The sequence below is a fragment of the Humulus lupulus genome, chromosome 5 (assembly GCF_963169125.1).
Source record: "Humulus lupulus chromosome 5, drHumLupu1.1, whole genome shotgun sequence".
In the NCBI taxonomy this organism is placed as follows: Eukaryota; Viridiplantae; Streptophyta; class Magnoliopsida; order Rosales; family Cannabaceae; genus Humulus; species Humulus lupulus.
In genome coordinates, this window is record NC_084797.1 from 115,859,011 (window position 1) to 115,880,805 (window position 21,795).

At 38.9% G+C, this 21,795-nt stretch overlaps 1 non-coding gene across 1 annotated transcript; it reads right to left on the reverse strand.

Annotated features, from left to right (window-relative positions):
• Nucleotides 1-929: 929 nt before the first annotated feature.
• Nucleotides 930-1,036, reverse strand: LOC133780865 (small nucleolar RNA R71). The gene has a single exon (XR_009869674.1). It is a non-coding gene; the product is annotated as a small nucleolar RNA R71 (small nucleolar RNA).
• Nucleotides 1,037-21,795: the final 20,759 nt, after the last annotated feature.

Sequence of the window (21,795 nt, forward strand, 5' to 3'; positions counted from 1 at the left end):
TTAAGCTTAAAAACAATCCTTGTGGACACGATATTGGTTTCTTATCACCATTACTTGTTGACAGTGTACACTTGCATTTAGTATCTTTTTGGCACAACAAGTTTTTGGCGCCGTTGCCGGGGATTTTTTAAAGTTATTTATTGTGAAATTAAGTATCTCGCAATTTGGTTTAAATTATTTTATGCTAACTTGGGTGATTCTCGTGCAATTCATGTTTACACAGTGTAGACAAGAATCAAGACCCTGAACTACTTCCCATTGATCTTGAAATCGAGCGTACCTTTAGAAGAAGGTGAAAGATACAAAAGTAAAAAAGGGAAGTAGTAGTGATGGATGTTGAGCAAGGGGCTCAACAGGAAGATGCTCAAAGGGCAAGAAATCTACCAAGAGTTGCTCAAAGGGAGAAAAATCTAGCAGGAGTCGCTCAAAGGGCGGCAAATCTAGCAGGAGTCGCTCATGATCCACCAGGAAATCTAGTAGGAGCTGCTCAATATCGAGTGGCTCAAGGGGGAGTAGCTGCCAGCAATGGGAAAAATGCAGTTATTGTGGTTGATGACAGAGATCGTGCTATCAGGAAATATTCTCTCCCCCTCTTCAATGAGCTCAATCCGGGCATCGTTAGACAAGAGATTGAGGCAGCACAGTTTGAATTGAAGCCAGTCATGTTCCAGATGATTCAAACTGTGGGCCAGTTTAGTGGGATGCCAACAGAGGATCCTCACCTCCATCTTTGATTGTTCATTGAAGTGAGTGATTCATTCAAGCTGCCTGGAGTGATAGAGGATGCACTGAGATTAAAGTTGTTCCCATACTCCTTGAGAGACAGAGCTAAAGCTTGGTTGAAGTCTTTGCCATCTGATTTTGTGACTGCTTGGCAAGAGTTGGCTGAGCGGTTTTTGATGAAGTATTTTCCTCCCACTAAAAATGCAAAGCTCCACAATGAGATTACTTCATTCCAACAACTTGATGAAGAATCTTTATATGAGGCATGGGAGCAATTTAAGGAGTTGTTATGAAAATGTCCTCACCGTGGCATTCCTCATTGCATCCAGATGGAGACCTTCTATAGCGGTCTCGACGCTCATACTAGGATGGTGGTTGATACTTCAGCAAATGGGGCTCTTCTTGCTAAGTCCTATAATGAGGCATATGAAATCCTTGAGAGAATATCCAACAACAACTTTTAGTGGCCCACTTCAAGATTATCTACAGGTAGAAAGGTGGTCGGTATTCATGATGTAGATGCCATCACTTCTTTGGCAGCCCAAGTGTCCTCTATTTCTAATATGCTCAAGACAATGAATATGGGGATGAATCAATCAATGGGGCAGCCTATGAGGACACAAATGGGACCCATGGAGAACATTTCTTGTGTGTATTATGGTGAGGGCCATACTTTAGACAACTGTCCTTCCAATCCAGCAGCTGTGTGTTACATGGGGAACCAAAATAGGAATGATCCTTATTCTAATTCCTACAACCCATCATGGAGGCAACATCCCAACTTCTCGTGGTGTAATCAAGGGGCTGGCCCTAGAAATTCTTCTATGCCTCCAAGACCAAATTTCCCACCGGGTTATCCCCACAAGCACCACAACGAAGGCCACAACAACAAGCAATGCAAACTAGCTCTCTTGAGAACATGTTGAAGGAGTATATAGTGAAGAACGAAGCCATGATCCAAAGCCAAGCTGCATCATTGAGAAACTTAGAAAACCAAGTTGGGCAGCTAGCTAATGAGCTTAGAAATAGAGCCCATGGTACATTACCAAGTGACATCGAGAATCCAAGAAATGGGGGCAAAGAACATTGTAAAGCCGTCACTTTGAGAAGTGGGATGGAGTTGGAGAATTCCAAGGAAAATTCTGGGCATGAGGGTGAGCCCTCTTCAATCCAAATAAATGAAGAAATTCAAAAAGACGCTGAAATTCCTAGTGTAGAAAAATCTGCCTCTGCCCAGAATGCTGCAGGAATGCCACAACATCAGCTCCCAGATAGCTCAAGTACAAGGCAGCCACCTCCATTTCCCCAACGGTTTAAGAAGCAAAAGTTGGACTCTCAATTTAAAAAGTTCCTAGACATTTTGAGGTAGCTACATATTAACATTCCCCTTGTCGAAGCCCTACAGCAAATGCCTAACTATGCGAAGTTCATGAAAGACATCCTTACAAAGAATAAAAGATTGGGGGAATTTGAGACAATGGCTCTTACCAAAGAGTGTAGCTCATTCTTGCAAAACAAGCTGCCACCGAAGATGAAAGATCCTGGGAGTTTCACCATTCCATGCACCATTGGTAATTCTTATTGTGGCATGGCTTTATGCGATTTGGGTGCAAGTATTAACTTGATGCCAATGTCTATTTTCAAGAAATTGGGGATTAGAGAAGTTAGGCCTACTACAGTTACTCTTCAACTAGCAGATTGATCTCTTGCTCATCCGGATGGGAAGATTGAAGATGTATTGGTAAGGGTAGACAAATTCATATTCCCTGCTGATTTTATTGTGTTAGACTATGAGGCAGACAAAGAGGTGCCCATTATCTTGGGGAGGCCATTTCTTGTGACAAGAAGAACTTTAATAAATGTGCAGAAGGGGGAGCTGACTATGAGAGTCCAAGATGAAAAGGTGACTTTTAATGTTTTTAAAGCTATGAGATTTCCTGATGAGGTTGAGGAATGCTCATTGGTTTCAGTGGTAGATTCTTTGGCATCAAGGGAGTTTGAGACTAATAATGTTGGCGATCCATTAGAGAGGTTATTGTTGTTTGATTCACACAATGAGGAAGATGAGGAGGAGTACTTAGCTTGGTTGGAGGCTAACTCTCAAGGGTTAAGAACAAGAAACAGATTTGATTCATTGGAGTTGTCGTCTACGGAGTTCAAAGCTCCTAAACCATCCATTGAAGAGCCACCTGAGTTGGAGTTGAAAGTCTTGCCATCGCATTTGTGATATGCCTACTTGGGTCCATCATCCACATTACATGTCATTATTTCAGCGGAGTTCAGCCATGATCAAGAAGAAAAGTTGCTTAAAGTATTCAGAAAGTTCAAAAAGGCCATTGGGTGGACTATTATAGATATTCGAGGTATTAGTCCTTCTTTGTGTATGCATAAGATCTTGCTTGAAGATAGTGAAAAAAGTTCTGTTGAGGGGCAAAGAAGACTAAATCCTATCATGAAGGAAGTAGTGAAGAAAGAAATCATCAAGTGGTTGGATGTTGGCATTATTTATCCTATCTCTGACAGTTCATGGGTGAGTCCTGTACAGTGTTTACCTAAGAAGGGTGGGATCACAGTGGTGAAGAATGAAGATAATGAGTTGACTCCTACTAGAACTGTGACTGGATGGAGGATTTGCATGGACTACAGGAAGTTAAACAAGGCCACTAGGAAGGATTATTTCCCTTCCTTTCGTTGATCAGATGCTAGATAGACTTGCTGGGTGAGAGTACTATTGCTTCCTTGATGGGTACTCTGGTTACAATCAGATAGCAGTGGCCCCAGAAGATCAGCACAAGACTACATTCACTTGCCCCTATGGTACCTTCGCATTCAGAAGAATGCCCTTCGGTTGATGCAATGCTTCTTCTACGTTTCAGCGATGTATGATGTCTATCTTTACTGATATGGTTGAGCAGTTTCTAGAGGTGTTCATGGATGATTTTTCAGTCCTCAGGGATTCTTATGATGATTGCCTGAATAACTTGTCTAAGGTGTTGAAGAGATGTGAAGAGACAAACGTAGTCCATAACTGGGAAAAGTGTCACTTTATGGTTGAGGAAGGTATTGTTTTGGGGCATAAGGTATCTAAGCAAGGGATTGAAGTTGATAAGGCGAAAATTGAAGTTATTGAGAAGCTACCACCTCCTAACTCAGTGAAGAAAATTAGGAGCTTTCTTGGGCATGCCAATTTCTAACTCAGTGAAGAACATTAGGAGCTTTCTTGGGCATGCCAGTTTCTATAGAAGGTTCATCAAGGACTTCTGTAAGATCTCCAAACCACTTTGCAATCTTTTAGAGAAGGATACACCTTTCCATTTCGATGTAGCATGTTTGAAGGCTTTTCAAGAGTTGAAAGAGAGATTAATTTCAGCCCCTATCACTATTGCACCGGACTAGAGTTTGCCCTTTGAATTAATGTGTGATGCTAGCGATTATGCCATTGGGGCTATGATGGGGCAGCGAAGGAACAAGGTGTTTCACTCCATTTATTACGCCACCTTGACAAGAGCTCAATTGAATTACTCTATAACTGAGAAGGAGCTACTAGCCATTGTCTTTGCTTTTGACAAGTTTCGCTCCTATCTTGTGGGAACTAAAGTGATTGTCTACACTAATCACTCAGCCATAAAGTATTTGATTGCTAAGAAGGATCAAAGCCAAGATTGATTCAGTGGGTCCTTTTGCTTCAAGAGTTTGATGTTGAGATTCATGATAGAAAAGGGGTAGAAAATCAAGTGGCTGACCACTTATGAAGAATGGAGCGTAAAGAAGATTCCAACTCTCTTGTCCCCATCAAAGAAACATTCCCTGATGAACAAGTGTTTGGGGTCGACCATTCTCATGTGCTTCCTTGGTTTGCTGATTTTGCTAATTATTTGGCTAGTGGGTTGATGCCACGAGAGATAACTAGCCAACAAAGGAAGAAATTCTTGCAAGATGTGAAGTCTTATCTTTGGGAGGAGCTCTTTCTATTCAAGCAATGTGCAGATCAAATGATTAGAAGATGTGTTGCTGAACATGAGGTGGAGGGTATTCTGTTTCATTGTCATTCATCCCATTGTGGTGGTCATTTTGGGGGAGCACGTACCGCTGCCAAAGTTTTACAATCCGGGTTCTTTTGGCCTTATCTATTTAAGGATGCTCATGCTTATGCCGCTAGCTGTGATTGTTGCAAAAGGGTTGGAAGTATCTCAAAAAGACATGAAATGCCCCTAACCAATATACTAGAAGTCGAATTGTTTGATGTTTGGGGGATTGAAATCATGGGCCCCTTTCCACCCTCATATGGCATCTTGTATATCTTTGTGGCTGTTGATTATGTCTCTAAGTGGGTTGAAGTCACTGCCTATCCGACTAATGATTCCAAGGTGGTCATGAGGTTTTTACACAAGCATATTTTCACTAGATTTGGGACTCTAAGGGCTATCATAAGTGATGAGGGAACCCATTTTGTGAACAAAGTATTGGCAAGTTTATTGGCTAAGTATAGTGTGAAACATGAGGTGGATACAACATACCATCCTCAAACCAATGGCCAAGCGGAATTGTCTAACAGAGAAATAAAGGGTGTGCTTGAAAAGGTGGTGAATCCAAATCACAAGGATTGGTCTAAGAGGCTGGATGATGCTTTATGGGCCTATCGAACGACATTAAAAACTCCATTGGGGATGTCTCCTTATTGCCTATTGTTTGGAAAAGGATGTCACTTGCCAGTAGAACTTGAACATATAGCTTATTGGGCACTCCAACAACTCAATCTAGACTTGCAACTTGTGGGAGAGAAAAGAACAACTTGACGAGTTGGAAGAAATGTGGTTGTTTTCATATGAAAATGCAAAGCTTTATAAGGAAAAGACCAAGAGGTGGCATGACAAGCATATCCAACCCCGTTCATTTGAGGAAGGGCAGCAAGTTTTATTAATCAATTCTAGACCCAAGTAGTTTCCTGAGAAGCTCAAGTCTAGGTGGTCTGGGCCGTTCACTATTACCAAGGTGTATCCTCATGGGGCTATGGAATTGAGCGGAAATGAAGGAGGTGAATTCAAAGTCAATGGGCAGAGGTTGAAACACTATTAGGGTGGTGAGGTTGAGTGCAGCAAGACCTCGCTCACCTTAGTTGATCCTTGAGAAATCATGTTCTTGAGCTACTATGCTTAATGTTACATTTGGAGAGCAGTTAAATTATACATATAATTATATATATAATATATTGTGTTTCATTTCTTTTGTTCTTGTATTTTTTCACCTCTGGCCTTCATTGTCTATGTTCTGGATTTGAATAAAGTCAGGTATGGGGTCTCTGTGAGGATTCAGGTAGTTCTATGGGTCAATTGCAGTGTAGTTGGACATGTTTCAGGCCGGGACTTGGTGATATTGATGGCTGGTTTGCGAATTATTTGAATTTTGGAAAGTCTGGAAGTAATGCTGCAGCATTGGAGATAGGCGAAAATCTGGGAAAATTTTAAGCTCTGAGACTTTTTAAGAAAATCTGAGAAAATTTAGAAATTACCCCCCTAATAAAAAAATATTTTCTTTTACATATCCCTAATTTCACCATCACTTCCAGCCACAACCTGAAACCCACCTCTCAGCTGCACCTCACGGCCGAAGCCCATCTCCCGAACCCCCCCCCCCCCCCCCCCCCTAAGCCCATCTCATTTCTCAGTCATCTCCTGCCTCCGCCTCATACAACCTCGAGCAACCAAACTAGAGACCCCCAGCCACCATAACCCCTCCCAACAATCCAACCCCGATCTCCTCCACCATAACTCCCAGCCACCACGAACCAATGACCGTGGCTCCCACCACCCCTTGCCAACCCAACCTAGCCGACCCACATACCCAGCCACTCTCACAACCCACAGCCCACAGCCCGACCCACAACCCACCTGCTGTCACAACCCGAAACCCATCTCCATCTCACTAACCCGAACCCAGCAACTACGGAACCCACGACCCACCTAGCCCTGATGGCCAGCGAAGCCCCACTCTAGCATCCACGCTTCACCTTGTTCAAGTTTGTCCACCTCGAGAGACTCACAGCCTCCAGCTCCACCATATATATTTCAGGGTACTCTCTTCTATTTTGGCTCACACTAGCCTTCTTGGCCGAAATTATTGTGTACTTTTCATGGAGTTTGGTACTTTGAGATGCTAATCTTCTGTTATACTATATTGTGATCTACTGTGAAGAATTTCTCTTTATGGGGCGGCAATTATTTGAGTTCAGTTCTACTTGAGATTTTAGGCTGGTTTGTTGCTGTTGGCTTGTGGGGTTGAAATTTTGTGGCATTATTGGTAAAGTTCCAGAACAATGGTGATAATTTCTTGGGGTTTTATTGTGTTTCATGGTCGATATCATGCCGAAAACTAAAGGATCCAAGGCTGCCAAGGCTCAACCGCCCAAGAATTTCCACTGTGATGAAGCTGAGCAACGCTTCCATGATTTATTTGCCACTAAACAGTTGATGTGTGAACGAGGTTTTCGGGTTTCTAGCTCTAATTCAGAAGCTTTGCCGAATTATGTCACCAATGTGATACCTCAGAAAAATTGGACAGCTTTTTGTCAACAACAATCTAATCCAAATGAAGAAGTGGTTTGCGATTCAATGCTAATCTTATTTCATTAGACTAAGTGACTGTTATGGTGCATGAAAAGCTTGTCCCGTTCTCTGCTGTTGCCATTAAACAACTATTCAGATTAGAAGATATGGAAGATGACTATTCTGCATTCTTAAATAACGAGGACAATGGCTTGAGATCCCAAGTACTGAAAGTCATTGCTGCTCCTGGTAGCAAGTGGAAAATTCTTCTAGAAGGAGCTCATAAGTGCAAGCATCGCGATTTAATCCCCGCTGCTGCGGTATGCTTCTATTTCATTCGGTACAGCTTCATGCCTACAACCCATACCTCCCACTTGTCGTTCTCACACTCTCTACTCCATTACTATTTGTTGGCTGGAAAAACAATCAATGTGGGGCACATACTTGAGCAACAAATTAGGGAGCGCTCTCAAAAGCGTGCTGGAGAATTATACTTGCCTTGCTTGATCTCTAACTTATGTTTGCAAGCAGAGGTGCCCTTTTCAACTTCTGTTGGTCCCAGCTACCGTAAAGACATTAGTCCTGCTTGCATTCGGAAAATACTTCATCTGAGTAGTCACTCTACTTCAGCGCCAGCCTCCTCTAGTTCGGCCCCTAGCGTTAGTCCATCGAACACTCAAGTGATGGACCTGCTGCATACAATCTATGCCAATCAGCAGACCTACTAGAAGTATGTTAAGGTGCGAGATGAATCCTTTCAGGGTGCGATAGAGAGACAATTTCCTCACGCCTTGCGCACCTTGTTTTCGTTCCACGAGTATATTCTGAACCCTCATGAAGAGGTTGGCAGCCAGGAGGACGATGATTCTGATGCAGAAACTGCTGCAGGCAGGGACTAGTGTGGGAAGGAGTTTCTCTTTACCCTTTCTGTTTATGCTCTTTATGTTATTTTTCTTTGTTTATTTTGATATTTGTCTTCAGTTTCTGTCTTGTTTATTGTTTTTTTTTTTTTGTTAGTGTTTGGCGGCAATGAGGACATTGCTTTCCTCTAAGTTTGGGGGGAGTGTGTTTGATTTGCCGTTATATGTTTTACTTTATGTTATTTTCTTAATTTCTATGTGTGGTTTAAGTATAGTTTTTCTAGAATCTAGAGTCTAGGGTTGAATGGAATCAATGAATGTAGTGTTGTGCAAAAGTTTGGGGGTTGCTCGATGATAAAAATTCAAAATTAAAAAAATGATGTAATGTTGTAACTTTTGTGTGTAAATGAGTTGTTAGTTCTTAAAGTTTTTGATGCTAACTAAATTTTAGTGAGAGTGTGAATTCCATTTAATGCACATATTCAACCATGAAAACTCCAAATTCCTTAGAGAAGAACTAAGCATGCATGAATGTTCAAACTTTTAAAATTGGCTTAATAATTCTCTTGAGGCAAAATCCTAGTTGGCTTAGCAAGTTAGATAGGATTTAGGCATTTTCTTGGACCGTTTGAGCTTTTTGAGCCTACCTTAGTGAAAATTATCCCTAGTTGAACCACTTTGAGCTTAATGGCCTCAACATTTTGTTGATGAACCGTGAAATTGAATTGCCCATCCCTTTGTGAATATCCTTTGTTTTTCTTCTCTTCCAAACAGTAAGCTTAGCTTGTCTTGGATATAATCTTGATTAAGTTTGGGAGAGTAAAGGAGTATATTTCTCTCTTGGGGTGATCACAGTTAATATTCATACACATTTATATGCTCAGGTCCTTGTAGTTATGATTTTGTTCTTTTTATTTTAGTGTTATTTGTTGTTTTATTCATTGAAAAAAAAATGAGAAAAAAAAATGAAAAAGAAAAGAATATATATATAAGAATTTTTTTTTTAAAAAAGTTGTAAATAAATAAAAGTTTTTATAGTTGCATTTGTAATTGTATTAGTTGAGCATATACTTTGTGTTCAAAACAAAAAAGAGCGGGACTTGTTGGGTGATTTTAAGGGCTCATTATAATTGTACATAGGGGTAAAAGGTGATGTGTTTTATGGGGTCCAAGGCAAGCTAGGTTGAAGGTTTTAGCTTAAAAATATTTACCTACATCCGTACCTTTAGCCTAGCCAACATTACAACCTATGAAAGACCTATTGATCTAAATTGCTTAGCCAACTAAATTAGTGGAGAGGGTTTATTACGTCCAACATATGAGATCATGAAGTGAACCTTATGATTGTGGTTTAGCTTGATCTAGGGAATATGAGTTGATTGGAAAGAATTATTCACACACTCACGGGAATAGCATTCAAATCTTGATTTTGTTAGCATCTTAATACTTGTGGAATTTGGCTTGTGAGATCATTGGAGTTATCATTTGCATAATAAATTTGAGAGCTTTATCCCCCTACTTTGGCATGATCTTTGAAAGAATTGGTTCCATTTGTTTGTTGTGTCTTGTTCTATTGTTGTGTTTGCGTCCGTTAGAATTTTGTTTATTTGTTGTGTTGTTTGGATTGTGTTCTTAGGTTCAATAGTGTCATCACTCAAGACAAGAAATGAATTAAGTTTGGGGGTGTGATAACTCTAGGATATAGAGTTATTTTACCATTGTTAAAATAACATTTTGAGCAAAAATTGTGCCTCTCAAGTGATTTACAATTATTTTAAATGTAGTTTTTGTTAATTTGCTAATTAGAGCTATTAAATGTTAATATTTGTAAATTGATGAAAAGAGGCTCATAAATGCTATGTTTGTTTTTGAAGTTGAGCAAGAGATCTAGTGGAAGCTGTAGAGAAGATTTGGAGTTGAATGGAGAAGTAAATGATTAGATTTCTGCAGCATTTTCACAGTATTTCGATGAGGCAACATTAGGATTTTCACATTTTTTGGTCTGCCACTTCATAAATTACTGAGGCTTTGTATTTCATTAATATTTATTTTGGGCTGAAGGTTGGGCTTTTATTAATTGGAGGTCCAAGAAAAGCTGGAGAAAGAGACAAAAATATAGGCTTGCACGTGAGAAGCGGAGCCCTAGCTCATGTGACTCAAGTGATGATCATCATCTTCTCTTTTGGGTAGAAGACAAGGGACACAAAGAAAGGGGCAGCTGCCTGGTGCAAGAAAAATACCCATTTTTGGCAGCCATTAAAAGAAGAGAGAAGGAAGGAGAGAGGATTCTAAGGAAGAAGACAAAAAGAGAAGGGTTATTTCGGGGACACTCCATAATATTCTTCGCTTGCTTTCTTCCCCTTCTCTCTTAGAACTTAATTCTTTCTTGCATTTTATTTTGAGTTATGGATGATTATAAGTTGGGTTATTTTGTGTTTGAAGCTATGAACTAATTCTCTGAAAGTTAGGATAATTAAGAAACTTTATTATGCAATTGTGGAACTTTGCTATTAATGCTTAATGCTAATTGAGGTTTATTCATTCAAGTAATTTTCATGCTTAATATTTACTACTGCTTGATCACCTTTAGTAAATGATTGAAATATTTGAGATTGGTGAAAATGATTATAATTATTGGACAAAAGACTTGAATGGTGCCAGATTAATTTCTTTGATTTTAATTTTGTAACGGTATAGACATATATCTTTTCCTTGCATAATCTAATAGAATTGGTGCTTGATATGAAATTCTTGAAATTAAATTGGCTTAGACATAAGTAATTTAATTAGAGAATTAAACCCATTTGATTTCGACGGAAACTTATGGACTTGATTAAAATTCTTGATTAGTAAACTGTGAGTGTGCCACAACATTCTAATAGCATTGTTTCCAATAATTGCATAATAGGGGGAATTAATTATCCTAGCTTACCATTTCATTATCAACTACTTTTCATATTGCATTCCATTAATTTAGATTTTAATTTCAGCTGTTAGTTATTTTTAATTTCATAAAAAAAGGAAAAAGAAAAAAAAAACTACTTCCAATTTTATTTGAGTTTGGTTCTTATATTTTTAATCATTTTGCTAGATTTTAATTTCACAATTTTAAGCTTAAAAAAAATCCTTGTGGACACGATATTGGGTTCTTATCACCTTAATACTTATTGACGGTGTACACTTGCACTTAGTATCTATTGTGCACAACAGAAGACTCGAACTTCAAGGCTCGCGAAGGATACTATTACCTGGTTTAGTAGAATTTGGGGTCCCAGAGGCTAAGACTCCGTCCAGAAGCCTTTATTAGTTCAATATTATGTTTGTGATTAGGGTTCACCACTACGCTTGGGGGGAAATAGATCGTTCTCAGGGTCGCCTCGCCTCTTTTCTTAGGAACTGAGGTAAGAAAACATTAGTTGGACTGTGGTAAGGGATTGAGCCCCGATTATGGAAGATGATTATAACCGTGCTTAGAACGTTTTACTAAACATTTTTTTCTATGCATTGCATATTTGTGTTAAGTAATGTACAACAGCTCACCTTATAAGCTAAGGGCAGCAATAGCGTGAGGACCGCATTCCATAATTGCAGGCCCAATATAGCAACTCGACTTATAAGCTAAGGGCACCAATATCATGTGGAACACATGTTGTTAATGGCAGGGCTAGTATAGTAGCTTGACATATAAGCTGAGGGCTGCAAAGCGTGCGGAACGCAAGTCGTGAAGGTGAATCCAGTGTGAAGGTGTAGTTCCTACTGGCATGGCACGAACCACAAACTGAGTACCTAAGTACGCATCTCACACGAGCCATGTAATTGAAGGCAAGTACAATAAGGGTGTAGTCATCACTTGCCCATCTTGAACCTTGAGCTGAGTGAATTAGTACGCATCATTGTCGGTTAGGCCGTTTGGTAGGACTATTTTTCCTGAGTCGTGTCATTGATTATAGGATTAAAATGGATATCTATATAAACCGTTGAATGTGTTTACAAGTTAAATGATTGAGTTAAATATATCTGAATGTTTATGAAGCATGTGTTTATTGGTTTTCATTATATGAATTATTGTTATACTTGTGAGGTTATCTTGTTGGGCCTCGGCTCACGGGTATTATATGGTGCATGTAAGGGCAAAGAATAGCTGGATTAACAATGAGTTGGAGGATTTCATGGGCGTTGTGTACATATGTGGCCTGCTCGAATACCACCGTCGAGATCACTTGGTGTAACTAGGCTTGAGCCCTGATTTTGTCACCTAGGCCGGCCCTTTGTACTTATTTATGTTTATGTATCATTTCATAAACTTCTTTTAGGATCTCATTTACAGAGTTGAACTTCTTTTAATACCTAATCCTTTTCCAAATACACCAAAGGAAAGAGAGAGAGAGAAAGAGAACCGAGTAGAGGGAGAGAGAGAGATGAGAAAAGGCTGAGAGTTCTTTGTGCTTTCTGGTTAGTTCTAGAGTCCTACCCACGTCTTAGTATATCCTTAGTCTCAAAATGACCAAAATGTCCCTAGGTTAACCCTTAGCCATTTAATGCCTACAAGGGCAATCCCGTCATTTTTCACATTCCCGCTAATTCCTCGATTAGTGTTATAGATCCCCAATTAATCTTGACATACCCAAATAATCGCTAAACCCGTTACCCAAAAATTGTCGAACACATACTACATTCCCAAAATACCCCTAGGCTCACCCTGAGTCGGGTATTCGACCTCGTTGTGACTAATCTGCTAATCCGCTCCCTAGGACCGCCATAGATCACAAATCTAAAATATATCACCACAATATTGTGGTCTTAAGCACAATAAACACACACATAATCACATTTATGCCCTCAACGGGCCAAGATTAAAAGTATGCCCTTAATAACACGAACGGACCCACATGGATATTTAATTCACCTAAACATGCATATTTAGTCATACAATCATTTAATTCAAGTATTCAAGTACTCATACACATATATCACAATTAATCACGTAGTAGTATAATTAGATCAATTATTGCCTTCCTGGCAAGCTAATCAAGGCACCAAGCCTTATTAACAAATCTAGGACGTTACAACTATCCCCACCTTACAGAAATTTTGTCCTCAAAATTTACCTGAATAGCTTGGGGTATCGACCTCGCATATCGGACTCAAGCTACCAAGTTGCCTCTCCCACTTTGTTGTTTCTCCACAACACTTTCATTAAGGCAATGGTCTTGTTCCACAAGACTTTATCGTTCTAGTCTAGGATATGAGCCGTCTTCTCCTCATAAGACAAATCTTGATCCAGCTACAGGTTTTCGTAACTTATCACATGCGTAGAATTTGATACGTACTTCCAAAGTAGAATTTGAAATGCGTTATGAACCCATGATAAAGCGGGAGGCATAGCTAATCTATATGTCACCTCTCCAACTCGTTCCACGATCTCAAAGGGGCCAACAAATCTAGCACTTAGCTTGCCTTTCACTCAAAATCATTTCACTCCTCTCAAAAAGAGAAACTCTGAGAAACACATTATCACCAACTTCACACTCTTCACTCTTATGTTTCATGTTTGAATAACTCTTCTATCGACTCTAGGAGGCGAGCATCCTAGCTCTAATCTTCTCAATCGCCTCATTAGTCCTCTGAATAGCCTCAGGGCCTAAATATCTCCTCTTACCCATCTCATCCCAATGAATGGGCGATCGGAACTTCCGGCCATATAACATTTATGGAGTCACTCTGATAGTCGCCTGATTTTTGTTATTGTAAGAAAACTCAATCAAAGGGAGATACATATGTAAAGATTCCCCAAAGTCTAGCACACATGCCAATAATATATCCTCTAGTTTCTGAATCGTCCTCTCAGACTGTCCATCTGTCTAAGGATGATAGGTAGTACTGAACTACAACTACGTTCCCATAGCCTTCTTTAGGCTCTCCCAAAACATAGAGGTGAAAGTGGGGTCCCTGTCGGACTCTATCGACCTTGGAGCCCCATGGAGTCGCACAATTTCCTTTACATACAACTCAGCATACTGCTCCCCCGTATAAGTTGTTCTAACAGGAAAAAAGTGTGCTGATTTGGTGTGCCTATCCATAATCACCCACACATAATCATGTTGCCGCACTATCCTCGGCAATCCTACCACGAATTCCATGGTAATATCTTCCCACTTCCACTCCGAAATCCCTAAAGGTTGTAGCAACCCTGCTGGCCTTTGATGTTCAGCCTTCACAAGCTAACAGGTTAAACACTTAGCCACATAATGCTTTATGTCCTTCTTCATTCCTAGCCACCAATATAGACTTCTTAATTCTTGGTACATCATCATCATACCTGGATGTAGAAAATAGGGAGTGGTATGAGACTCATCCATAATCTCTCGCTTGATACTAGAAACCACCCGAACGCAAATCCGACCTTTATTCCTCAGCAGATCCACCTCTGAAATAGAAAATTCTTTAGCCAATCAAACTAAGACATCATTTCTTTGTTTCCTCAAATGTGGATCCTCCTTCTGTGCTTCCTTAATCATCTCAAGTAGCCTAAAGTAAAGAGTTATATTGGCTAGCTATCGACTACCAAATCAATTCCTCCTCTCTTCATCTCTTCAACTAACTTTTATGATATCTGCCTCGAACTGAACAACTGCCCTGGGCCCCTCTAACTTAGTGCATTGGCCACCTGATTAGTGCTCAAAAATATCATTTTATTAGTCTTAAAAGTGTAAAATTAATTAAGTTTTAATTAATATTTTCATGGATTTATTGTCATATATTTTATATTTGAAAATATTAATTTTAATTTAATTTTTTTTTAATTTTCAGGAAATAAAATATATATTTGACACAAAGAAAAAGAAATGAGAAAGAAAGAATTAAAATTGAAGAAATCACGAAGAAAATGACATTTTTGAAGATGAAATGGCCCAAAACTAGGCCCAAAATGGAGCCCAAACCCAAGCAAGGGCTGCTCCTAACGCTGCCACATGGCAGCCTGCCATTCGTGCACGCCAGCCGAGCCGAGCTGTTACACCAGCTTGCGACACGTGTCCCACCAGGAGCCTGACAAAGCCGCCGAGCCGAGCCGTCGCCAGCCGCCCCTGACCCGTCTGCCACGTCTGACAGCCTGCCACTGACGCCCTGCTTTGTCTCCCACGGCCCGACCATGATTGATGCCTCCAGCTCAGCAGCGAACCATAGCCCACCACGCGTCCCACTCGTCAGCCCATGCTCCCCAGCACCCGACCACGACCAGTCCGTGTCTCCCATTTTCATCAACTTTTTAAGCCACTTTCCCACTATTTTATACACGGTTTTACACGATTTTGAGTCCTATTTACACTATAAATAGAGTACCAAATGGTGAAAAATCATATCAGATTGTGTAAGGGAATAGTAGAGAGTATTGGAGAGAAAAACACTTAGTTTTTCATATTTTTCTTTTACATTTTTGTGAGTGAAAACAATGCCTATTTTAGGCTAAATTTTCTTGTGGAAAGGGTAGAGTGGAGTTCATGTGTTACATTATATTTTTAATATATTGATTCTTTATTTTGTTCTTCATTTCTATATATTTGTTACAATTAAATTTATTTTCTTCTAATTTTTGTTCTAAATTTATTATTATCTTTTACATAAGTCTAGTCATACTCTTCTTATGTAATTTAGGTTTTTAATTTAATTTAGAATATTTGTTATATTATATGTTTTTTACTGCATTCTGCCATTGGTATTTTGTCTCTCTAAAGTATATAATATGATAGGTTTTAAAATTAGAAGTTAGTATAATTTAATTAAAGAACATATTTTAAGGTGAGCTTTAATATATATATTTTCCAACTATAATTAATGGTGTAGAGTTATAGATGAGTATAATGAATCAATTTTATTAAAATATATATATGTTTGCATGAATGAAACTTATGCCTTCCATACTTTCTTTCTGATTCTAATTCCTCGATTTTATTCATTTAATGTTTATATTCTTTTTCAAATTCACATTTTTCCAAAGTTTATTGTTTTTAATTTACTAATCTTTCTTTTAATTTTGTATTTTACCTCTCTGTGGATACGACATAGCCCGATTACTACTGCGACCGCTTAGGAGTTTATTGGGCGATATCACCACCACATTGGCCTTTCCTAGATGGTACAAGTTCTAAAAATCGTGGTCCTTTACCAATTCAAGCCAATGCCTTTGGCGCATATTCAAACCCTTTTGAGTAAAGAAATACTTCAAACTTTTATGGTCGGTGCATATTTCGCACTTCTCTCCATACAGATAGTGCCTCCTCCATACCTTCAGAATGAATACAATGGCTGAGAGTTCGAAATTAGGAGCGGGATACCTCTGCTCACACTCCTTCAGTTGTCTAGACGCGTAGGCTATCACCTTCCCACCTTGCATCAATACACACCCCATATCCTGCTTCGAGGCATCGGAAGAGACCACAAACTTCTCCTTATCTAATGGAAGACTCAGTACTGGAGCGATGATCAATTGCTACTTTAACTCCTTGAAACTGTTATCACATCTATTTGTCCAGACATTCTTTGTCTTCTTACGCATCAGCTCAGCCAATGATGTGGCTATTCTAGAGAATCCCTCAACGAACTGCAGATAATAATTTGCTAATCCTTAGAAGCTTCTAACCTCTTGTACACTGCTTGGACTCGGCCAATCTTTCACTGCCTCAATCTTGGCTAGGTCCACTAGAATCCCTTCCTATCTCACAATGTGGCCTAGACATGTTACTTGGGGTAACCATAACTCAGATTTACTTAATTTAGCATATAGCCTATGTTCTCGCAGCCATTATAGTACCAATCGAAGATGCTGCTCATGCCCTGTCTCTGATTGGGAGTACACCAGTATATCATCGATGAATATGATCACGAACTTATCCAAGCAATCCCTGAAGACCCTATTCATCAAGTCCATGAAGGTTGCTGCGGTACTAGCTAATCCAAAGGACATGATCATTAATTCAGAATCTCCATACCTCTTATGGAATGTGGTCTTTGGTATGTCCTCCTCCTTAATCCTTAAATGGTGGTAGGCAGACCATAGTTCAATCTTAGAGAACACTGTCTTCCCCTGTAGCTGGTCAAACAAGTCGTCCATCCTCGGTAGTGGATACTTATTCTTAATCGTCAACTTATTCATCTCTATGTAGTCGTTGCATGTAACGCCCTGGTTAGCCAAGACCGTCACACTATGTACTTTAAATAGTTCTTAACTCGCTAAACGAGTCATTAGGCCATAAACGTTCATCTAAGTGTTATTAATGGCCAGGGTTAAAATCTCGGTCAAAAGGAATGGATATATTTTATTTAAAACATTAAAATGTGAATGGGATCCCATAAAAGTGTTTAAAAAGTTTTTTACAATCCAAAATGGTCATTACAGTTCAAAAGTTACAATCGGCCAAACTAAGCAGCAAAAATAGGGTTAAACCCTAAGTCCCCTGAGAAACACCTTGGCCGTGGTGGTCAAGCGGTCCCTTATGTACATGTTGCCACCTAAGCTCTCCACTCAAGGCTGGATAAGCTTTTCATGCCCTTTACCTGCACCACATAACACCCGTGAGCCAAGGCTCAGCAAGAAAACTTATTACTACATGTACACAAATATAAATAAATTTGATGACTGTTAAGTCACCCTTGGATCCTGTCCCCTGCATAAATGACTATTAAGTTATTTTGGGGTCCTGTGGCCTGAATAGATGACTATTAAGTGATTCTGGGGTCATGTGCCCTGAATAGATGACTATTAAGTAATTCTGGGGTCTTGCGCCCTAAGCCATGTGACCATTAAGTCATCTGAGCCTTTTAGCCCTAGCTCTGAGTAACAAGCCATAAACTTTCCAAGCGTTTTAGTTTTCTTTGAACAATAGGTCAGACGAGCATATAATGTTCTTGTTCATTAGATATAATCATATCAACCAACGCTCGTTGCATTATTGCCGTTCTTGATTCATAAGTGAATGCCATATGACCAGTCCTCAGCACCATTGTCGTTCCTGACTAATAAGTCTGAGCTTCACGACCAGCACTCAACACTATTGTCATTTCTGACTAATAAGTTAGTACGTTTCTCAAATAAACAATGCAACCAAGCATTCATGATGCAATAGATATCCATATATGTAGCACTCAACATGTTTTATCAACAATCATGTATGTCACATAATGGGTGTAGTTTTCTTACCTCAGGCTTTAGCGTAAAATAAGTTAAGAACGGCCCATGAGCATGATCCTGACCTTGGGCCCTTAGCAGTAACCTAGTCATAACCAAATATGAAATCCCATCAATAAAATGAGTAATAAAAGATTTCTGGACCAAGTTCTAGCCCCCCGGAACCTTGAATCGTACTAACACAGTTAGTAGATTCGATCCCAAGCCTTAAGGTTCAAAACCGTGCCTAAAACTTAATGAAATTAAGGCTGGCCAAAAACAGACAGGCAGGTCACGACCTGCCCCAAGGGTCGCGGTGCGCCTCCCAGACAGAAAGCCCCTTGTCTGGGTGCCAGGGGCGGGCCACGGCATGTCCATGAGGGTCGCGGTGTGCTATGAAAATAGAGCCCCATCAAGCCCATGGGGTTCGTACGAGCCGCGATGCCTAAGAACAAGGTCGTGGCGCCCCTCTGCGAACCCAGCACCCATGATTTTCCTTCAATCCTAACTCAACAAAAACATTTACCAAACAATCCCAAAATCAATACCAAACCTCAACACAACATAACCACCAATCCAGTAGTGGAACCAAAGCTTCATAACACTTAAAACACCACCAAATACCCAATTCCAAGATCAAACTTCCAAACTCAAAAACAACTAAAACCATAGGGAAAACAAGTCAAAAATAGAATTGAAAGCCTCGCCTAAGCTTTGATCAACACCTCCTAGCTGTTGGAATTCAATCCTAAACCTCAAGCTCTAGAACTCCAAGCTTGAATCCTCTAAGTTAGCATCAAAAATCAAACTAATGGAGAGAGAGAGAGAAAGAATGATCGTGACAGGAGAGAGAGAGAGAGAGAGAGAGAGAGCCTTGTTTCCTGGTTTAATCCACAACCTTTCCTCCTTGGTCAAGTCTATCTAATAACCTTGAATGACTAAAATTCCCCACTACAACAATTTTTCTCAAATATTACATTAAAATATAACATAATTTTAGAAGTGCTATTGATAGGAGACACGGAGAAAAAAAGACACGGGAAAAAAAAATTTAGGCGGCAAATGAAACACTTTTTGCCGCCTGAAATTGACAAAAGAGAAGCAAATGAAAAAAAAAACTTATCCCTAATCTCTCAGTGCATCTCTACCAGCGTGCCTCTCTCTCTCTCAAATCCTCTCTCGCAAATCCCTAATCTCTACCAGCGTGCCTCTCTCTCTCTCAAATTCCTAATCTCTACCAGTCTTTCTCTCATTGCATTTAGCCTCAAATCCCTAATCCCTAATCCCTAATCTCTCAGTGTATTTAGTCTTTCTCTCATTCGCTCTCCCTTGCGCTTTCTCTCATTCGCTCTCTCACATTCTCTCGGCTTTCTAACCCTCGCGCCGTTGAACCACACCACAACCACACCCCTGCTGAAGCCTCCCTCACGCCGGTACTCACGCAACTGAAGCACACCATGACCACACCAACGCCCGTGCTGTAGTCGTTGAGTCTGTCGTCCCCCCCTCTCTGTTTATCTCTCCCGCTGGCTTTGAGCAAGAACTAGAGACCTTCGTTTGTCTCTGTGAGGTAAAATTTGTTTTTATTTTTTTTCAGATTTCAATTTAATATCAAAAAACCATTTTGAATATTATCAATATATATATATGCTTGTGTTTGAATTATTTCTAAAATCCTGACTTTCATATATATAGGCTCGTTTGTCTCTCGAGAGAGCTGTGTTTGTGAGAACTAGTTTTGTAACCAAGTAATTTTAGTTGTGTTCTCTTAATTTCTCTGTTATTTTTCATTTCTGCTTTCATGCTACTTCTTTTGTGTTAAATCTAAGTGTTTTAAATCATGGATTTGGAGTAGCTAATCCTCACAGTGTGCCTTAGAGTTTAGTTGTTGGGACCTGTGGGAAATTTTTCATGTTCTGTATGTCACAGTGTGCCTTAGAGTTTAGTTGCTTTTCCTTAGTTTGAATGCCTCCAGGCACGACTAATATGAAGGGTTAAGTAAGGTATATACTTATTCAAATTACTGGATAGATTGAGATTCTTGACTCACTTTGGAATTAATTCACCGAAAGTAAATGAAACTTTTAGGTAAATGAAGAGTGATTTTAAAATCAATTAATTAATAAATTTATTAACCATATAACTATTGAGTATTCTCTTGCCGGCAACACTTAGTCAATACTTTACAATTTTTATTTGTTAGTGTCTTTAGTTCTGTTAGTATTACTGTTTGGTTTGTTAATATAGACTCTTCCTGTAACTGATTGTAGTTAGTCTCTACCATGGTTAGAATTGCTTGTGTTGGTCTTTTTGTAGTTACCACTCCTTTAGTCCTTTTTGCTGTATTTTTTTTTGTATGAAGTTAGGATTGTCTAGATTTGATTTATGCATGTTCTATTATCTGATTTTATTAAGCTTTTGTTATAAGTGTGATCTGAAGCTCTACTCTCTTAAAGTTAAACTATGATTATTTGCATATCAGTTTTTACAATTGTATTTCATTTGCATATTTTAGGTTCTTGATCACAGAAGTGAAAAGAAATGAAATTAGATTTAAATTTTGCATGTTTTGTAAATTTGTTCTTCTATTTTATTACTTATTTTTTTGCTTGAAATACTATGTTTTGCACACTACCTTTATGTCTTTTTTTGTAATGATGAAATGGAGATCATTGGCACTTGTCTAATTGAGGATACAACCAAATTGGATTGTGAGAATTTGGCCATTTGATAATTGAAAATTCGCTTCCATATGCAGGCAATTTATAAAATTATTGAAACCCGTCGTTCTCATTTGAGAATGCCAAAGTGCTTATCTCCAATTACTCAACATGGTATGTACTCAACTCAGTTTTTTTTTTAGTTTTTTATTCTTTTTCTTAGCCATTGATTTGATATAATATATGGCTTCATTGTATTCTAGTTTCTTGCTTGACCTTTTATTTTCTTGAGTTCTTTTATTTAAGAGTTATTATAAGCACTTATCAATGTTTTGGTAAAAGATGAAAGTATCTTTAGAATGGGTCCATTATTAAGAGTTGATCATTTATGTGCAAATTTCATCTAATATAAATATTCAACTGATTTCTTTTTGACACAGTGGTAATATAATATTTTGTATTGATTGCTTCAATGCTTTTAGCCAGGTCTTAATGAGAAATTAAAATGCATAAAGCAACATTCAATGTTGGAAGTTTCTTTGATTAATATTCAGGTTCAAGGTATTGGAGCTTTCTTACATGGGTTTCTTTATTTATGTATATATTAATCAACTAATGCCTTAAGGTCTTTCTAAGCATTTGGAAAGAGCAACAATAGAATTAGAAAACTAATTTAGAATACAGAGCATAAAAAACAACTAGATGCACATAAAACAGAAAGGAAAAAATGGCAACAGGTCTTCACACGTGATTATATTTTATCTAATTTACTTTGGAGTTTTATCTTCATATATAGCTATTTGTTGATTTGTTTATGAATTCTTCTATTAACTTTCATTCAATTTTTG